Raw genomic sequence first — 21,695 nt, 5'->3', positions numbered from 1 at the left:
AGTTACAGGTCATTTCTCCAAGTATAAATACAGAATATTGAACAGGAGTTTAAAACGAACATGAAGTCATGCATAGATCTCCTTAATGTAAATTTTGGTGAGCCTTGGTATTCTAAATCTCTCTTGTGAGTTTAAAATGTAACTAATTGTTCTAACAGAATCTCCAGAGAAGACCATACTAACGTATATATTGCAGGATTACTTTCTGCAGTCTTCTGTTTGCTTTAGAAAGACTGAACATACAGTATATTATATATATTTTTTAAGTTACACGACCTTTGCATAACAATATACTGGTAACTGGTCCATGAGTCCAAGGGTATTGCCTACTTCTCATCAGTATTCACAATCAATATCAAATCTGAGATACAATCCTACTGCATTCAATGCATTAAAAAAGTGACAGAAGAACATGAGTTTCCTTGGTAGCTGCTGAAGACATATCCATGTAAGCTCCTGACATATTCTAGGCACTTACTGAGTCTCCTTCCATATATTGTTAATATCTATTTATCTTATGAATAAACTAAATCTGTAATCTAGATTAAACATTTAAATTTAAAATCCATTAGAAGACATAGATTTCTCATTCTGTTAGAGAACCCCTACAATGGTGGAGAAGTTTGAATCTCCTTTATGGAATGTCTCTTTTCTTAGAACATGGTTCACATTTTCTAGCTAAACAAGAGTGTCTCAACCACAACCTACAGCAACGGTTTCCAGTTTCACTTACTGAGAGGCAACAATGAAAAACAAACAAACAAACAAACAAAAACTTTATTTTCATATGCACCAAATACTCAATACAGTTCCACTAAACTGAACAAGTAGTGAACTGTTGGTGGCTGGTACTTGTCAAATCTGAGTGTAATCTGCCTTCAACTGCAGCATTCATCTGATCCATATTCAAATGAAAAAGAAAGGCCTACAATTTTCTTACAAGCTGCTTTACAGTAAAATCAAGCAAACCTATTTTTACTTCAAAAATTAAGCAAAAGTAAAAATTGTAAACTAGATTATTTTTATTCTAATATCAAGATTATATGTTGATAGAGCGTACTACATGATTATAACTGTATGCCAATGTAAGTATTCAGACACTACTGCCTATTCACACTGCAAAGTAACATCTCAACTGTTTTTTTAAGCAAGACTACAAAGAGAAGCACATGATGATCAAAACACTGTGTAAATCAAGCTGATTAGTGGTGCAGTAACCAATACAGCAACAATCAAATTAATGGTCCTTACAGCCTGAAATCCTTCCCAATGAGCAATGTAAATTGCTTCAGAAGAACAGCTAAAGCCCCAAAGGGGCAGCTAAAGCCACTACATAAGCAGGCAATTGTGTAGTATGATGTAATGCAGAATAACTTTGATGGTATTCAGTGGATATATTATTTTTTTTCTTGTTTTGCTTGTTTACTGCAGTTAAAAAATGGTGCTTCTGGATATACTACTTCTAAAGTTTTAGAAGACAAACACTCTTCTGAAACTCTTACTTCAATAATGTTTGGTTAATGTATTATTAATTTTAAAATATTTTGTAATTCAAATTTCTTTTCCCATCAGATGACTTTCTGTTTGTGTAATAGGAAAAAATAAACCCCTGAAACTAGGATATGTAATGTTAAATACCCTCATTATATCTCTACCTTTTCCATTCCAAAGTTCTATCAAGTTAATTTCAATGTAAAAGTTGTTCACATGATGTAAGGTCCAAAATAATTACTGAAAAGATCTGGGTACATTTTTTTTTGTATCTTCCCAAACCACTTTAGCTTGTCTTTTCATATTATCCATAATTGCTTCACAGGATATATTTGATTACTTGTTTTGCAGTCCCCAATGTATATATAATGTTGTCTAGTACTTAATTAGTTCAAAATCAAAGTAGGAATTGTGTCTGTTTCTTCACAAGCACTATTTTTTCCAAAATTCCATACACACATGTAGCTTTCACCCTTTTCGCTCTCCACAGAGGAAGTATTTTCACCAAGGTGTTCATGAAAGCATATGAACAGTTTGGTGGAATGCATTATCAGTAAGAGAAGTGTTTGATACTAAGACTGCAATTGTATAATCAGTTTAAGCCACACTGAGAGTCAGAAGGAGGTTGTACAGGACTATTTCCACCTGTGGAACCATTTGTTTTCCTGAAGGTGTCTTACATCTTCACAACATCTTCTTCTAGATGTTGCCGACAATTTATTTTTCTCAATTACCTCTTTGGGTTTCAACCTACTATTAATTCCTGACATCTTTTTTCTTCCTAATAGTTGGCTATCCTCCATGCCACCCATAGTATTTAAAAATAAATGACAGATTCAGAAGTCGATCAGGTGCTTGGCAATGTATTTCCTTCAGAATTCTTGGAAACAAGTTGTTACACTCTCATGATTTGCTGCAGCCTTCTCTCTCCAATTACTCCACTGCTATGTACCTTGATATGTACCTTGTAGCAACTCCACATTAACCATTCCTGCTTCACCCTCTATGGAAGCAACTGAAACAAGGACTTGTATTTTAACCTTTTCAACATCTCCTTAAATGCTTTATAACCTAGTCTAGCAAACACAGTCAATTCCTTCTTGTTTGCACTAGTGTCTCTGAACACTGGGAATGTGGAAGAATTATTTTGCCAAATTAAATGGGTCCACTCATTATTCAAAGGCTTCTGCTAACCAAACTGCACTTAATATTTTCTGTCTTCATGTTTGCCTGTAGCCTCTATTGCTGTGTAAAGTGTGCCAGTTCACAGAAGCTTGCCATGAGACAGTTATTTTCTCATTTCCTTGGTCACACTCAGCATTCCAAAAATAAGATGGCAATTAAAAGGACTCAAGCCACCGCTAACAATAACTGAATGTAGAAGTCTGCTAATTCTTCCAGGCAACCTCATCTTCTGACCTGAGCGCAACTCATTTCTCACCACTTCCTACCTACATACTTTATTAATGCTAAATTTTGCATGTATTTTGAATCAAAAAGCTATTCCAGTTACTACTGGTGAATGCTTCTATTCAATAAAATTAAAATTCCATCCTTTCTTCTGTGTAATTGCCCTAGTCGGAATAGCTGCATGCAACACTGGAAACATTCAGAGAAACCTCTAAAGCAAGTCTTGTAATCAAATATGGCTCTTAAAGATGAATGCTTACTCTTCTGAACACCTTTGGCAGAACATAATCTTTGACAGGAGCATAATCTGTCCTGTCAGGACAGTTACCATCATGACTAGAAAACTGCATCACAATTTTTAAAATTAAGTGTGGTTCATTTCTTATGGTAATGGCCATCCATGGAGGTGCTGGGAGGTCACAGGCCTGACTGGCTCTCTCATTCCCAGACACACTTACTGACACCACCATTCCTGCTTCAGCCTCCCTTATTCTTCTCCCTTTCAGAAATGTGGGATTTTGTCACAAGCAGCAAGTGAGCCCCATTCCTCTTTAATGGAACTGTCAGCTGTCCTGTGTCCCAGGTAAGTTCTGCAGATGGCTGAGTGGTGAAGTCTCACCATCTTGAAATCTCTCATTTTCTTCATCTAAGGACCTAAGCACCATTTCTTCTCTCCAAGGATCTTGTTTCTCTTCCTACCTCTATCCCAATGTTAGCTGTGGTCTTCATGACTCAGTCAGTCCAGCTGAATAATCAGTGCTCCTAAACAGCACTTCCCATTGTGATTGCAAATCCTTCTGACAACCTCCTGCCTGATGGCACCGAGAGCTTACTCTACTGTAAGGAATGACATGAAAGTGGTTACAGGTATTGGTAATAAATATAAATATTTTCCCATCTTTAAGATAAATGTGTTCATTCAGCCTGCAGTAGGAATTAAATGCTGGGAATTAAATGCTTTGATAATCCTTGAGAAAATCCTTTTCAAAATAATTTTAAAATTCTCAATGCTCTTAGCTCTTTCAAAGATCTGAACTGTACCCATGTAATTTCTCTTTGTAAGCTCTACCAAAGGATTTCAGTGAAAAATAAATAAATAAATAAATAAATAAATCAGGCTATAAATTAGTTCCTGACATAATTATGGGTTTGCAGACATTCATATTTCCCTGGGTCTATCAACAGAGCGAACTACTGTTCTAATAAACTGAAACTAGAGTTACTGGAATTAAAAGACATTCACTGGTATTTCCCATCAGACAGCTATAACAGCAAATATTGACAAAATGTAAGCTGCCTTCCTGAAGAAAGTGTTTTAAACACATAGTCCACTAACAGCATTTAAAAGTTTCTCACCTGCTACTGTAATAAATGCATGTACTCCCATGGGCTGTAAGAGAGCTTCACTAACTGATGCAGATAAAGAACTTTTCCTTTATCACTGTATTTAGGGCGAGCCACTAACACAACTCCTTAACCATGTCCAAATTCAAACTGCAGGGGAGCTTGCAACCCAAAGCATGTTGAGCTCAAAGTTCAACAAAGCACAACCCCATGCAAATGGCATTCACAGCAAGATGAAACGTTGCTATTTATTTTACAAACACATACTACCTGACTGGGTAGTTTTTGCTGGACATTGCAGTGGTGGGGCCAGGCCAGCCACCAGAGAATCTCACCATTGGTGCCCACCTGCACCACAATGGAAGGCTACCTGTCAGCTTCCTACTGAAGACGTTAACCTTTTTGCTTTGCAAAAAAAGAAATACTGGAAAAGCCAAACTGAGGTTTTCGTTAAAAGATCCTGTTCTGCAGAAGCTCGAACTCATGGCCAGTATCTGCTGATCCTGATGAATATACCACATCAGAAGTCCTAATGCAGCTTATGAAGCAAGCAGGGATAATAAGATCACTTGCGGAAAAAATTAACGCTGTTTTCTCATGTACAAGCTAAAGTAAAGGACATAACAGGAGGAAAGACTAATTAGAAGTTGGAAAGAGGACATTGGATGACAATCTGTCCACTGGTAGTGTCAACTTCTTTGATTTCTCTAGTGGCATGATTCCCCTTACCAGACTCACAACAAAGCTACCAGGGAAAGGAAGACATAGAGAAGCAACTTGACAGAAACCCGGTTTTCCTTGCAGCCAAGGCCTGGCAAGTTAGCTCTGCTTCTGAACTCAGAACTCAGCTATGGCCTTTGCCTTACTCAAGTGACGGCTTACCCCTATGGCTGGAACAAGGCTTCAGCACTGAAGACAGGTATATCTGAAATTGGTATTTATTTATTTATTTTGTCTTCCTATTTAGCCCCTGTAATCTGAGCTGGTGATCACTGGTGCTGCTCAATCATCAGAACAAATGCAATTTTTAAAAGTAGAATTTCAAATGTAAAATGTATGTTATTCCATATCAGAGTTAAGATACAGTATGTAAGGTTTTGTGGGATATATGCGATTTTAACTATCATCAGTTGAATAATGTTTTTAAGAAGATATATGGTAATTTTTACATATAAAGTAGAACATACATTTACTACTAGCAATAAAGTATTAATCACTGTTGTATAAATACTAGCTAAACAAAAAACAACAGGACTGTGGGATAATTATTCTTATCCATTCTAATCAAAGGACAGACATTTTGCAGTTAATCAAACAAGCTCAATAATAAAGTAAGATTTTATACAGACAAATCTTTATGTTGAACTTCATTCTATTCAGTCAACCAAAATAAATTATAGTTTTATTACCAATGCTGATAAAATTTTGCTATACTTTCATTTTTTTCCCCTTTCACTGTAAATTTAATTTTGACATTGACAGCTAATGAGTTCTATTGCCTTATTTGTGTAACTATGTAAACAATTCTCTAAATGGTCGTCCTTATTGGAAAAAGTAATCGGCCCATCAAGTGACAACACATGTGCCCATTTCCTTCAGGCATGACTGTTTTTCTGAAAAAAAATAAATATTAAAATCATCCTACAATGACAATGTCACTTAAAACCAGTAAGTGTGTTGATACTCGCCTTTTTCTTGAAACCTAAAACCAAAAAGGACCTTCTTGTCTGTTATGAAGGGACAGAAATTAGCCAAACTGTGAATCAGCAATAAACAGCAGTTTCAAACATTACACTTAAGCCAGCATATTCATTTCAATGCACCTTTATTTCTGTTTGTATGTAATTAGCATATATTTGGGAGATGGGTTACACTGCTCACTAATTTCATCTCAAAGAAAAGATATTCACTAAACACTCATGCTGACCTACTATGAGTTTCACCATAATCACCAGGCTGAAAACACAGTGTACCAACATACTACAAGACTTGCTTACAGCCTACTGATACAGACATCTACTTCCAGTTTTCAAAAGGAATGAGAGATCAGACTTTAATCAAATAACTCTGATCAGTATGATTGCAAATAATCTCATGAACTACTTCATCACAGGATAGTTGCTGAAAGGAAGGGAGAAAAAAAAAAAACACGCCAAGATTTGCATTTTATCAACAGAAAATGGGTCACTGAAATGTCATTATACAATACTGATGACAGTTTATCTTCTCTGTTTCCTCACTTTACAGATTTTCATCATTAAGAAATGGAATTGTCCCCAGAAATCAAAAGGTTTATGAGATGGCAAGCAACCCAAACTTAAGCCCTACTCAGTGCATCCCATGGGAATAATATTGTTATCTCAGCAAAGAAATCATCGATTGGTATGCCGCATGAAAATAGGTCTTGAGCAGCAGTGCTTATAAATTTCAAATGTTTCAATTTCATTCTTTATGGAGTTACCTCTTTTATTTTACTATTTTTTCTAAAATAACAAAGAAGTCACTCTTTCCAGTAAAGAGGTAAAAGCTTCTCCATATGCTTTCAAATTAGGGAAAAAAAAAAGTTCCCTAAAACTGGCTGAAAATACATGAACTAAAAATATTTTGGAAAATAAATGACCAAGCTATTCACTGTACTAATTAGAAATGTGCAGTAGTTTGTAAAGGTTCATAATTAGATGCAGTTTAGACAAATCAGCTTTATAATGACATAGGAATGTCAATGACTGACTAGTAAGAAACGGGATTTTCTTAAATGTCCTGGATATCTGTAGAGAATGTGAAAAGAAAGTAAGCAGAATTAGATTGTATTTAACAGAATATGTTAAAGAACCTGTAGCTGAACAAACTGCATGCAAAAGCAGGATGCAGTAATACATGTGCTTAGTTCTGTACAAATTCACTGAAACTGATCCACTTAATTGTCCCTCAGCTGTATTTCTAATTATCAGCAACAGCTAGAAGGAAATCTACCTTTGCACAAAGGATGAGCCAATGAACCAGCAGATGACCATACACCCAGCCTTCAGAACTCCTGGATCATTTTTCCCACTCCATTCCCTGAGCTTTACACAGTCAAAAGGCATTAAAAAATAATAATAAAAAATGCCACCAACACAAAACCAACAACTTAAAAAATGCAGAAACAAAGGCAACAATCATACCAGCATGAATTATTAAAGCCACAGGAATCGTCCTGGAGTCCTCATCAATACCCTCACCAATAGCCACACCCACCCTGTGTTTGTGTTATTCACAAGGTCTTATATAAGACTTAAAAAACCCTCTAAGATGCCAGGGTGTTTTTAAACTCAGCACAGAGACACTAATATTCCAGCCTCCAGACCCCCTTACCTTTCTACATTGAAGACAACGATATGGCTTCAGATTACAAATGGCAAGTTACTTTGGTCTTTCTCCTTGACTGCAGGATACCAAAATCCACAGCATTAGTTCACAGTGACATGCCAACACAGTACTAATCGCAGCACTTGCAGACGGCTGTCTAAACTGACAAGCTTCTCTAGTACTTTGTATTCCTTCACCTCTTGCTGATGCTGCGCAGGAAAACATTTCCACCTAGAGCCCTTTTACAGAATGCCTTGATCCTAGAACACTAGCAAAAATCCCCGCTACCCACACACCACTGAGCCACACTGCTCATGTTGAGCCAATCGCACCTGATTTTGTTCAGTCTACAGAAGTGTCATCCCTACTTTCTCAAGGGGGGGGGGGGGGCCGGGCGGGACACTCAGAGCAGCAAAAACTGTTTTCAGGGACCTTCTGTTTAACAAAAAGAAAAAAATAATAATGAAATACTGCTGTTCTGCTGCACACAGATTAGCTACTGTCAAAACCACTATGTTTCAAGAGAGAAAGGTGAGAAGGTGGCACAGTATCTGAGGAGTCAATCGTTTCATATGCCGATCTGAAGGAAAAATCCCAAACCGTGTTTCCACTGGGGCATCGGCACACACACAGCAGGAGAAGGCACAACCCCACAATGCTCACGCACCCTCCCTCCGCTGTGGTCCATTATGCACCAGAGCAGACCACATGGCAGCTTCACATCCAGGGGGAAACACTTCCTGGAAAGGGTGTAGCCCCGACTAGCACGGCTGCCACTCAGATTGCAGGCAGCAGGGAGAGAGAGTGTCCCCTAACCACATGGTTTCCACTGGAAAAGGCACCCTTCTCATCTACCTCCTACTGGAGTATTATTATAATTATTATTATTATTATTATTATTTCATGTGAATGCTGCTGCTGAACAGTGAATAAAACGCTATATAATTCTCTCAGGGTACGCACAGCAGTTTCAGGTGAAATAATCTTGGATGTACTTTAGGCTGTAGACCACTCATTCCCAGGTGCATCACTGCAGGAAGCAGGATAAGGCTTCAGAAGTACTGGGTGCAGGTTTTACAGGTCACAGCTTACCTCCCTTAATGTTACATGAACTAATTTTCACTTCCATCCCTTAGTGCTGTAGTTTTGACTGAAATGAGGGCTGCATGGCTCATTTTTATGACAAAGACAGTTAAAAAAAAAAAAAAAAAAAAAAGCAGTGTGGTCCTCCTCCCCACACACTTGGCAAGCCATCCAAGTTAAATCTGATTTATGTTGAAACGTCCAGAGGTTTTTCCTTCTTAGACGAAAAGGTTTTACACTTCTGAGAGAACAGCGTTTCGAAATAGCGGTATACAATAAGAAAGCACTGCGGTTCCTCTCTGCTTGGCCAGGAAAGCTACGGGGCGCGGGGCGGGGGGCGGGGGAACGCTCGTGAACATCTGGCATTGATGCCGGCAGCTGTGGGACAGGGCGGGCTAGACGCCGAAGCCTGCAGCCAGGGGGCGGCGGGGCAGCGTGGCCGCAGGTGGTCCCGGGGCCGTACCTGTGCTTCTGCCAGGTGCGTGCGGAGGTTCCCCGACTTCGGGCTGCTCCCGGGGCCACGTGGGGGGGCTCTGTTCGGCAGGACGCGGAGCATTTACCCCACCAGCACCACCATCCGGGGGGATGCGGGTACAACGGCACATCCACCACACCGGCGACAAAGGACTGTCGTGCTCCGACACCCCGGGAGGCTCCAGCCCCCCCAGCATGGGTTTAGACGTGGGGGGGGGGGGGGGGCGGAACCCTTTTCGGGGGTGTGATGCCCACCGCAGCCACCCTCCCCCCGTCCCCCTTCCCCCCCGAGAGCCCTGTGCGGGGGAGGGATGTGTTCCCCATCCCGCGGCCGCTCGCCTCTCTCATACCGTGGGGGATGAAGAAGGGGAGAGCATCGCAAGGCGAGGGGGCGCCCCCTCAAAACCAAAAAGTTCCCCTTCCTGCTGGGCGGGCTCCTCGCGGCCGATACCCCCGACGGCAGCGGAGCTGCACCCCCCCTCCCCCCAGCCCCACAACCCCTCCGCTTACCTGGCGGCCGCCGGGGCGCTCCCTCAGGCAGCCGGGGCTGCGTCTGCCGCCAGCTCCACGCCCCCCACCCCCGAGGTGGGCAGCGGCCGGGGCGCCGTGACATCCGAGCGGGGCGCTGCGAGGGGTCGCGCCAGCCCCCGGTGGGGCGCCAGCTCGGTCACCGCCCTCCTGTGGGCGGCGGGCAGGCTGAGGCGGGGGGCGACGCCCGCTCCATCGCCGGCAGGGCCAGCCGCAAGCGAGCTTCCGCGGCTCCTCTCCTCACTGCGGAGAGAGGATGGGGGGCAGGCAGCCGTAAAGGGGGAGCGGTGGGGGCGAGGGCTGGCCGGCTAGCCCCCTCGGTACGGCACGACTCGGCACGGCTCGGCACGGCTTGTATGGGCGAGGCGAGGCGGCAGCGCGGGGAGGCAGCGCCGCCAGCTCGAGGTGAGGGCGGGCGCTGGCTGGGGGGGGGGGGGGGGGCGTCCCTGGTAGAGGCGGAGCGGCTCCTTCCGCGCCGAGGCCCCCGCCGAGACGGCGGCGCCGGTAGTGCTCGGGGCGGGGAGGGACCTCGCAGCCGCCCCACGACACTACCAGCATCTTCCGGAGCCCACCCTCCGGCACCACCATCACGCACCCGCTCCGCTCCCGCTGCCCCTGGTGGGGCCCGGAGCCCCCCGACCCACCTTGGGGTGCCGCAGTCTGCGGGCGCGGCCCCCTTTGGGAGAAGACGGGCGGGGGTCTCCCAGGGGAGGGGGCGGCCGTTTCCAGCGCGGCCCCGCGGGGAGGACCGGGGTTCGCGTCCCCCACCGGGGCGGGGATGAGTTTTTCCCCTCGGGCAGGGGGGCAGCGGCGCCTGGACGCCCCTCATCCCTGTGTCCTGCAAGTGGCCGTGGCCGGAGTCTCGGAGTTGATGCCGAGGAGAGGACTGAGGCCACGTCGATGCCGAGGGGCCGTCGGGGCGCTCCCCGCCGCCCGCCGGCATCCCCCGGGGGTGGTGGTGCCTCGTTCTCGGATCTCGGCACCTCGCCTTTGGCTCTTTCCTGCGCGCTCTGAGATAGGGGCGTTAAACGCGACTTGAAATCGAGGATGTGGAGTGGCAGTTTCGCAGTGGGTAATTCAGGAGCAGCTGTGCCAATTTCTTAACGATTTATAAGAATGACCTTTTATATTTATTTCCTACAATTGGCAAATTGCATCCTTGTGCATGCAAACTTGGCCAGAGTCTGCAGTCCTCAGAAACGTGCAGATTATAAAACTGATGAATAATGGACACATACACAGAATTTTTCTCTGCGTTTGGACCATGGGTAAGAAAGTTACAAATAATTGAATGATAAATGTGAGTTGCTGTTTTTTCTGACACTCAGCCTTCCCTTTCGCACATGCACAAATGCGTGCATATGCACGGTTTGTGTGGCTTTTTCTCAGATAGCAGAGTAGGAGTTAAATGAAAATAGACATGCATTCTGTAAAACACAGGCACAAATTTTGTTAGGGACAACGGAAGACTTAGAATAAAGGAATCTAACAAGAATGAATGAATGAGCCATAGTTCTTTGTTCTTTTAAACCAATGCTTTTTGTTCAAGAAGCATCCCAAAGAGTAGCTCTGATGGCCATACCTCAGAGATAAGAAAACTATTTCTTGCTGCAAAAGCTTTTCTCTTCAACTCGTGTAGTCAGTTTCTGTATTCAATCCAGTACTATCAAGACTTGCTGTTTCCTTTGGTCTCCACATATGGCCTAAACTGCCCAGATAATAATGATATTACCAAAGAAGAGAAGCTAGTTACCTTTGCCCACTAATAAATAAGAAGCTAAAGAGCAGTTTCTTGACCTTGGCTCTGTGTCTGGCAGTGCTATAATATGTGTAATGCACACATCAATAAAAGGAAGCACTGCTGATCCAGAATCACATGCCATATGACTTATCCACATAGGAAATCTAGGGTTTATAGCACATTATCTGTAATATCTTTGAACAGGAAAGAAACAACATGAAGGAATAACATAAAATGACAGAGGATTCATGTAAAGTCTGTAGAAGAGCCACCAGTGAGCAATACCTGATAAAACTGTGTTCCTTAAAAACAAAACAAAACAACAAAAAACCCCTCCCTATTGTGAACCTATAGTTTCAAAAGCAATTGATTTGTTGGCTTTTTTCAAGTGAACCCATATTTAGAAAGTGCTTTACACCCATGTGTTACTAGGTTCCTACAAGTTTTCTCAAATTAGTACTCAAAGCTGCTAGTTACTACTGGGACACAGCTGTTGAGCTGCAGTTATTAAAGAAAAAATATTTAAGAAAACATTGCTGCATTTTCTATCAAGTACTAGTAATACAAAGAGATTGCTATTCAGAGGAAATTACACCAATATTTTCATACCCGCTGGAAATTTTATACTGCATATAGAAGTATCTAAAATTTGCCAGTTAAGTGTAATTTTTCTGAAGGTTTATAAACAGCAAGATAAAGTATTCCATCTACTCCAAAAAGTGTACTGACAACAAGATAAATGGGAGACTCTGCTGGATACTGCCACCTCATGAATGTTCCTCAAACTGGGAGATAAAGCAGCATGGCTATACAGAGGCTGAATTACGACAAACTAAAAATAGAAACAGTAAAATAACTAAGTCTGTAACTTTGCTGGCTGGGATTGTTTTTGAAATAAGGAAAGGCTTCAAGCGAAATTTGAAAAATAAATATCTCTTAAACTTTACATTAATGTAGAGATTCAAACTCAAGGAGAGTGGATCACCAAAGGGAACTTTATCAAGAGATAAAGCAACCGGAAACCTTAAGAACTCTTCTGCATCTCATCAGTCAAATCCCTGTTGTGGTGACCATTTCACTGCATTATACATATTTTGTGAATCACAAAGGAAGCTTCTGCAGTAGGATACCAAACTGTACTGCAGCTTGAAAAACTTGCCATCTCCTTTTGGTTGTAGGTATTTGGCTTTCTGAGGAGCTGGAACAACAATGCACAAGAAGAAGACAAATGTTCCAGTATTGCTGGCCATTCAGTCAGGGCTCCATAAAAAAATCGAAGCTGATGAGACTCTTTTTGCTCTGGGGGATTATGTACATAACGCAGTCTAAAAGCATTTTTAAAAGATCCCATTAGCTCTTTAATTGGAAAGGGCTTTTGAAAGGGCAATGTACTTCATTTTTGCTGTAAGTTCTGGAAAAGGAAGAAAATCCACTATAAAGAAAGATCAGAACTATAATTACTTTGAAATTAGCTCTGAAAAGGTAGTTCCTATAGAAACAAAAAAGATTACACATTTACCTTCAGCTGTATCATAAGTAAAGATTACAGTGTCTCTTCAAAACAAATGAAATTAAGTAATAATATTCAAATTCATTTAGCAAGAAATATTAGATGTACCAAAAATACATTCACTATATTTCATTATCTTGCAATTGTTTATTCCAGCCACTGTTCTAACATTCTGATGTTTTCGTAGCAAGAATCCATACTTTAATTTTATTTATTTATTTATTTTTGCTATCTACAGCAAGAATTTTCCAATTAAAAAAAAAAATGGTTAGCCATATGAATCTCTGATGAGTTAGGCTCATCATGTCTCATGTTTTGTTACCCCAGTTGTTAGCAAATTATTTGGCATTTTGGTAGAATGAAATCAGGGGCTGAATCATAATTTGGAACCTACTATTAAATGTGTTTCTATCTGTAAATAAAAATAATAATAATTAAAAAGTTTAGCACCCACATATGCCTATCAGCATATGGTATGAAGTTTCTAAAAAGTACTTTTTAATTATATTTTAAATCAATGCAGTTTATGTAATCTTTTACTGTTTCTTGTGAAAATTAAAAATGTTTGTAAAAATTAAAAATATTTTTATGACACAAAATTATTTCTAACCTAGAAAGAGAATTCAAAAAATATATTGGAAGACTAAGATCAATTCTCCATATTACACTTTTTATGTCGCCGCTGTTTTTAATCAACATCTAGTACTGGTAAACCCGAGGATGAATGTTGTGGTGCAGCATAGCTCTCCTGGGTGCATAGCCTAGCAGAGCTGATCAGGGTAATCAAGTTGCCATCTATGCCAGACATGTCTTTCTTAGCCCACGGAATCAGGAAAGGACATGTGCAGACTGTACATTTGCTGCATGACCAGGACCTGCACTTTTGTGACAAGGCAGATACAATCTAGAATTTAGTGGCATGAGACATGCTGCTTGAGAATGAGCACAGGCAGAACGTATCTACCCATATGTTCAGATCATGTCTACCAAAATAATACCAGTCTGCACTGGTTGTGCATGTTACAGTAATTCACCAGCGGGAATCTCAGAGTTCTTGCCAGCCATACCAGTTTTCATTATAGTAGACAAACCCCTCACCCGCACCATCACTGTGGTGAAAGAGATTTCATAAAATGCATTTGTATATATCAGTAATTCCTATTAATAAATTCAGACCCAATAAATACACTGTTTGGCTATTTTTATCACAGAGATTAATGTTTCACCATATTATGCTTTTAATCAGTTGTGAGGTGTTCCAGTTTTATTAAACAATATTCAGCAACAATGAATAATGTACAAATCAGTTTATTTATTTATTTATTTATTTATTTATTTATTTTTACAGGAGACCAGATAATACAGGAGGAGAAACAATCCCTCTTAAATACCCATGAAAAGGCCAGTGAAATAAAAGTAATGCTCATTTATTAAATATTCAGTTCCTAAAGGGTGGGAGCTGAGCATTTTTTTCGCTTTCTCAAAGTGAGAAAGGGCAGGATTGCATGCATCTCTGTCTACACTGAAAGAATACATTTTCCTCTGTCCTTAGTTACTTACATTCTCTATATTTGTCTGGAAGCAGGGCCATAGCAAACATAAACTCTCAAAAAATAAAAGCTATGATGTATCTCTGTCCACCTGTTTATGTGTTACAGGAAGGACCTAGAGGGGCAATACAAAGTTCCATTTTATTTGAGGTTTACATGTATCTTGAGGTAGGAAGACTTCGAGAAAGGCACTGAGCTGGTCTTAAATCAAAACCATATGAAATCTGGTTGAACAGAAGCTATCTTATCATTTTCTAAAATATAGTTTTTTGGATCTTACTTACTGCTGCTGGTTTCTATAAAACATACAATGTCAATGGAATTAATGTAGTTTACCAGTGTAAAATAGGAGCATCTCACTGGTGAACCCAATGTACATTTTCAGAATTAATATTTCTGTCAGTGATTTCAAAGGCCAGCCAGAGAACACTCATATGCTTCTAAGGGACAAAATACAGCTATTGCTGTTGTTCAAAAGCTGCTCTAAATAATAAAATATTATTTATGTCTAATTTTACTAAACCTCTGGTGCTCATCATGCATGTAAAGCGGGAAGAGTAATAACTGTATTGGCAGACAAGGAATAAACTATGATATCGTGAAATGTTGATGACAGACTATTTAGGGTGACACTTTAAACACAATAGATAGTACGTAACATTACTTCAAACATTTATTGAATGTCCTCTGATGATTTTTCTACCTTGATATAATCATTAGTTAACCTATCAGTAACTTTGATTGCACTGCAGGGTGAAGAATATGAGCTTCATGTAAGAAATTATATACTGAATATAGACAAATAAAGCATACCTTGATAAACATATGAAAGTCTCAACTATTATGTCAGCTGATAAATACCTGAGTCTAGGTTTATCATACAGTAGTTACAAAGGCATATCACAGGAATTTACACATGCTGTAATAAAATGAATAAGCAGGATTTATTCTCAATGATACCTGAAACTAATTTTAATTCAACTAATCATTAATTTCTACATTATTTCTCCAAGTGTCAAGGAAGATAGTAATTTTAAGAACAGTAACACGCATTGAGAACAGCGTCTCTAACCCAGAACTATTTCCACCCTCATCAAGATTCTTCACACAAGGGATGGAAATATTCCAAAAACATCAATGTGTTACATAATAATCCCATGTACAGCAACTGAGGACAGCAGAAAGCCAAAAGCTTGTATCACTGAGTAACCAGTCACAATCTGGTGTCTTCTCCTTATGTTTTGGGTGGGAGGAACAATAACATTGCTCTCCCAAGCAACGGGACTGCTGTACTAGTAAATTAAATAGTCCTTGTGACCATTCTCTAGCCTGGATGACAACTAAAATAGTCTGGCCATGCTATCAAACCCTCTGAGCCTCCAAACATGCCCATCCGTGTGCGTCCAAATGCTGCGTGGTCCCAGAAGTCATCTGGGAGGTCGTTGGTTGAATCAGACCACACCAGGCCATTTCCCAATCTTTCCTCCATGAAGGTAAGCTGTTCAAGTTCCAGTGCCTGTATCCTTACACTTCTTAATTTAGTACTTCATATGCAACCCTACAGCTTCTGTTTACCTTGCAAATTGCAATGGATGAAATTCTTAAAACCTTCAGTTAAATTTGTCATGTGATTCTGTCGCTTGACTGTGAGGTACCAGATGGTGAAAAAGAGAAAATAGGCTTTGTTGCAGTTCCGTAATTGAAAGCCAGATGGTGTTACTAAGGCTGATAAAGGGAAAACAATAATATATCCCTGCCCTACTCTGCTTCAGATTTCCAGCTATTGCTATGGAGATGAAAATCCATCTGTTCAGACATTACTCACTATATCATGCAGCTTTTTTGGACACAAATTTCTGAAACAGCAACAGGTGCAGGCACTTGCAAACTTTTATAAATTTTGAAGTACATTAGAATAATATTAAAATTGCAATTTTAAATTCATTCCTGTTAGAAAATGAAAATAGTTGAGTCTCTGCAACTAGTAAAAGTGTGTTTTATACAGGGAAACAAATCTTCAACTTTAATTGATTAAAATTGAACTACTCTAATAGCAAACTAGTTACCTAGGAGAAATATGGTTTTACTGTTAATTTAGTGAAATCTGAACTTTTATCTATAAATAGGTCTAGAAAAATGGCTAGTCTGCTATTTCAAATTTGTCAAATTTTTATTAGAAAAACTTGCTGAGTTTACTGGTTTGATTTCTTTTGTGTGAGAAAGTTTCAGTCATCACTGGGTGTGTATCAAAGTAATAATATGGTTGCAGACATTAAGCAAACGTTGAAGTTGGCAGGGAATCAGAGAGGAAGAATAAACAAAAACATGTTGTTTTCCTAGCAGAAAATATTTTGCTTGATATTTAGGATTATGTTAATTCCATAAATAAATTTGCAACTCAATGACATATAAATTATTAACTATCTAGTTTCATGAACTGATGTGTGTTGTTCTTATTCAAGAAAGGGGTGTATTACACCTGTGCAAAACTGCATATACTTATCTACAGATCTAGATATTAAAAAATTATTACAGATGCCCTAAGAACTGTACTCTGTGATGTCTGACTTGTTGCAATCCTGTATTTACCAGGATCATATTTTCAGATCAGCAATTAAATTCATCCTCACTGAATGTTTTAGGTCTGCACCATGTACAAGACCCTAGGTAGTTTCTGGGGCATGTCATGTCTGCTCAGTGCTGGGGATGTCTTGGTATGTGGCTTCAACCTTGGTACCACCAAGGGGAAGCTGCTTGGGTTATACTACTTGGGCACTCAATTGAATTTTGCAGGACTCCAAGCACAGATGCAAAGCAAGTTCATATCTAGAAAGAGCTCCTTCAGTAATTTGATATGCTTATATAGATGTACCCAGCTTGCAAAGGATTTATAACAGAAACAAAACAAAACAAAACAACAAAAAACAATTCTCAAAAATAAACTTCTCAATGTTGGTAAAGAAAAGTTCTGTTGCTGTATGGTTACATCCAGTTGCAATTACACTAGTTTATACAATATTTAAGTGTTCAGATATTTGGTTTCTTGGCTCAGATTTGAAAGAAAATATTGTGTAATTCATGAATGAGGTGAGTAGAATTGTAGTTAGGTGAAGAAGGATATCTTACTCAAAACTGAGGAATGTATCAAACATCCTAGGCTTGGATACACAGATGATGGTTGGCACAAATGAAGAGTATTCACACAGACTGAAACTAAATTTAGTGGAAGGACTTGGGCATTCCCTCTAGTCCCTTCACAGTGTAAATCACAAGTCTTCTGTTCCAGCTCAGAATTTGCTGAGAAGAGTGAGAGATCTTATCTGTACAAATGCCCCTTCTCCCCTCCCCAGTTCATCTCCTAGTAACTTTTGGAGTAGTTCGGACAGGCTCAAAACTCAAGGTTACCTAACCTGTCAGCAGATCTTTACCTACATTTGCTGACTTTCATCAACTAATTCTTTAGTTTCTTCCACATGCAGTTTGGCCATTTGAAATGTGTACATGGTAACAAGCTCATGAAAGTTTTTGTTGTAGTTGTTGTTGTTTTCTTTTTCCAGAAGTGTACAGGTACATTGTGGATACGGATACCACAAGAGTGCCATTGGTTAGAGCAAAATATATGATTCTAGATTTGATAGCCTGAGGGAGGTGAGGCTGCTGCAAACCCATGCCCCCAGGACCAACCACATCCAACCAGCAGGATGTCTGAGGGCATATTTTCAGCAGGAACATGCACAGAGGTTACACATATACAGCACATATATACATGACCAGCTGCACAGATCACAGATAGACACTGAGAACACTCACACAAACACAGCACTAATGGCCTCATCCTGTTCCCTTCTCTGGGTGAGCAGGAGAGAGGTCTACTAAGAAAAATGATATATATAGGTATATACTTATGTGCAAGGTGGATTCCCCTGCCACCTGTGCTCAGGTGTTCAGTCTGCTGAGTAGCTGCCCTCAATTCCCATTTCCAGTTGCTGGCACCTGGAGGCATGAGCTGCCAGGACCACAGTCCCACTCCAGATGCTGGGACAGCACACATGCATACCCAGAACCAAATGGGACGCCCCTGGTCCCGCTGCTGACACCACTGTGCTCTCACACCCAGAGCTGCCCACAGAGACCCACTCATGCCTTGCTCCTTGTGGACTTTGGAGGTGAAAGGACACATTATAGGTGTAAGATACTGAAAAGGGTAGCTGTATGAAAACACTGAGGTGTCTGGAAATTTAGAATAATTCTGGGGGAATGGCTGAGTAGGCAAGGAGCAGGGCTAGATACACAGATGATTAATCAGGGAATCAGGCAAAACCAAATATATCATAAATTTTTCTTCTATACCTTGCCATATGCATTTATTATAATTACATCTTAACATTCAGATGTTAAGAGTTAAGGCATCTCTCCTTCTTTATATTTTGGATGGGAACTTTAAAAAGATTTATTAAGTGCTTAATTTAATGCATGGCTGCTTAAGCAGAATAAGGGGTTTTGCAGTAAATTGTTATTTTTTTTCATGACAAAAAAGATTCCAGTCATTTAAAATTTTGTCAGAAAGAGACTTAGAACCTTTCTTCCCTTCCCTTCCCTTCCCTTCCCTTCCCTTCCCTTCCCTTCCCTTTTTTATCCTGTAGTAGAACCAAGGTGGGCAGTCTCACATCTGCTTTCCCCATCCATTGCGTCCATGATGCAGCATGTGCACTCTGTTCTTACTATCCATTTAAGAAGATATTTATTTCCAGAACAGATTCTGAGCAGCAGCTTATCTGCTCCAGCTTCCTCTATTCCATGTTCTTTTAAAAAGTCTGTCCCCAGATAGAGCCAGTCTGCCAAACGAAACTGCACAGCTTCTTCAGCCCTCACCTGGAGATCCTGCACAGTCTGGGACCCCCATTGCCTTCTGCGGACCTCATCACTGCTGCTACAGCAAAGGGTTGGTCCCCAGTTGACACAGCTGAAGACCTTACTGCCTGAGCCCTCCATCCCCAGGGGCTCTCTGGAGAAGTTTGTATGAACTCCTCTCTAACAGTTGTGGCTCCAAACCTGCCTATGATGGAAGAATAGGGAAAACTAGGAATCAAACAAGCAAACAAACAAACTGACCTGATCCTCCATCTAGTGAAAGAGTCGTTGTCCACAGATATACGGGGCAAAAGCTCATTAGGGGATCCAAGAATATTTTGACCCAGCAAGAGTTTTATTTATTTATTTATTTATTTTTCTGATTTGGCATAATCCAGGAATTCCTACAGGAATTGTACAAGAATAACAGGTTTTTCAGTCCCTTGTCACTTGAAAGACCATCTTTACAGCAAGAAGGCTGGGGTCAGAGGCACATGTAATTAATGGCTGAGACATGCCCTTTCTCAAAGCTCAGTCATCTACACAGAGACAAATTTTCCCTTTTCTCCAGAGCACAGTTCTGTCACTGCACCACTTTCAGGTTAGCAACAATTCTCTCCTCTAAATTGACATTTCTCTTAGTGGGTTTAGCTACATGGCTCTAACCATAGTTTTTGTGTTGAAGACTGACATCCTTCAGTTTCTCACTCCTTTGTACTGATTGGAGAAAACTGGTCTAGAAAAGGAAGAGAAGGCCTGCTGTTTGCTTAGTCAGTTCATCTGACTCTGCTTTTAAAAGGACCGCTGTGTGGTCACAGGTTTTTCTTCACTCCCCCATTCCCTGAACTCAGCAGCTGTAACATGCTTTAGAGAATGACTCAGCTTCACAAGGTCATCGTGATGCAAACAAGAGTGGGAACATAGCCTGAAAGAGGAACACACCAGAATGTTGCTGTCATACCTTTCTGAATGTATGAATCTTGCCTTTTAGAGGACCGCCGAAGGACTCATCACTGCAGAAAGTCCCTAACTCTCCTGTTGATTTTGAGGGGGAATGGCTACAACTAAGTCAACACTGCAAGCAGAAGTAGGGCAGTAGAAACTTGTCTTTTGTCTGGATTCAATCTTGAAGATATTCAGGAGCAATACATTATACAGGGTTGGAATATGCTTTAGGAGGCCCAGAATTGTTTGGCCTTCACACAGAGAGTTGAAAGATACCTATCATTCCTTGGAGATTCTGTCAGGAGGAGAGAATAGCATATAGTTTAGGTATTTTCTCATATGAAGTAAAGACTTCCATCACGCCAAGCATTAGCAAGAGACCCTAAAAAATAAAAATCAAAGAACAATACATGAAATAATAATAAAAAAAAAAGTGCAGAGAGAATTTTTCCATCTGTCATTTCTGACCAAAGCAAAAAAAAAAAAAAAAAAAAAAAAAAAGAGTTTTTGTTGAATACAATGTATTTTTCAGGTACAGCAGGTCAATTTCAAAAGCAAAGCCATGTCTATTTCATATTCAAGGACAACCCCTTACTGAGGAAAGCCATAAGCCTTATTTTGTATTCATAATCTTAGGAATGGAGTATCTAGACATGCAGCTGGTATGTTGGGGTATTTAAAGGACTCTGCAATTTTAGCAATGTATTTTTATTCTCACTCTACTTTTCTGTTCACAGGGCAAACCTATGAATTTCTCATCCACAGGAGTAACAGCCCTGTGGAGTATCCCGTGAAGTTTTACTAATTCATTTTATGTTCAAATTAGCTTTTAAAAACCTTTCCTAACATTTTGCATCAAATTTAAAAGGAAACAAACAAGCAAATAAATAAATAAATAAATAAATAAATAATAATAATAATAATAATAATAAACAGTTCAAATTGACTGGGTAGTCAGGCCAGAAAGCAGAGCAATATCTGATTGAAAGTAAAGTTCATACCTGCTCAGCTGTATGCTCCAAATGGTAGCCCAAATAGGAAAAATCATTTGACAGAACAAACCTTGCAAAACTACAGCTTGCTTAAAGCATGTGAAAAAAATGTGGTTGTTAAAGGTGGCGTTTTATATGTTTTACATATATGTTCATACCTTATATATACATATTTATATAGAGAGAACACCTATCACCATATTGATCAATGCTCTTTGTAACCATTCTCATGGCAGGGGTAAGAACAAGAGTTGGCCGGTTAGTACCTCAGCACTACTGTTTCTTAACAGTTAAAGTATATATTTAAAAAACAACAACAAAAAAAGCCACAAGACAAGGCCAGATGCTTCTGGTAACACAGAAAATAAAATAATAATAATAAATATCCTTGATAATTGTGGTTAAAGAAATAAAATTTTAAGAATTTT

General features: G+C 40.1%; 1 protein-coding gene and 1 long non-coding RNA gene across 17 annotated transcripts in view; one reads left to right on the top strand and one right to left on the bottom strand.

Moving 5' to 3' along the window:
- LINGO2 (leucine rich repeat and Ig domain containing 2) overlaps positions 1–10,083 on the bottom strand; it is a 673,216-nt gene extending 663,133 nt beyond the window's left edge. For all 16 annotated transcript variants that reach the window (XR_004746016.1, XR_004746010.1, XR_004746011.1 and 13 more), the window contains exon 1: positions 9,661–10,083. The gene's annotated coding sequence lies outside the window, so the exon portion shown is untranslated. The remainder of the gene's footprint in view (positions 1–9,660) is intronic.
- Positions 10,084–10,528: 445 nt separating this feature from the next.
- LOC118155800 lies at positions 10,529–17,975 on the top strand. The gene is made up of 3 exons (XR_004746018.1): positions 10,529–10,746; positions 14,278–15,972; positions 17,072–17,975. It is a non-coding gene; the product is annotated as an uncharacterized LOC118155800 (long non-coding RNA).
- Positions 17,976–21,695: the final 3,720 nt, after the last annotated feature.

Source organism: Oxyura jamaicensis, chromosome Z (assembly GCF_011077185.1).
Source record: "Oxyura jamaicensis isolate SHBP4307 breed ruddy duck chromosome Z, BPBGC_Ojam_1.0, whole genome shotgun sequence".
Taxonomy (NCBI): domain Eukaryota; kingdom Metazoa; phylum Chordata; class Aves; order Anseriformes; family Anatidae; genus Oxyura; species Oxyura jamaicensis.
Note: the sequence above shows the minus strand (reverse complement) of the source record. Positions and strands in the feature narration are given on the sequence as shown.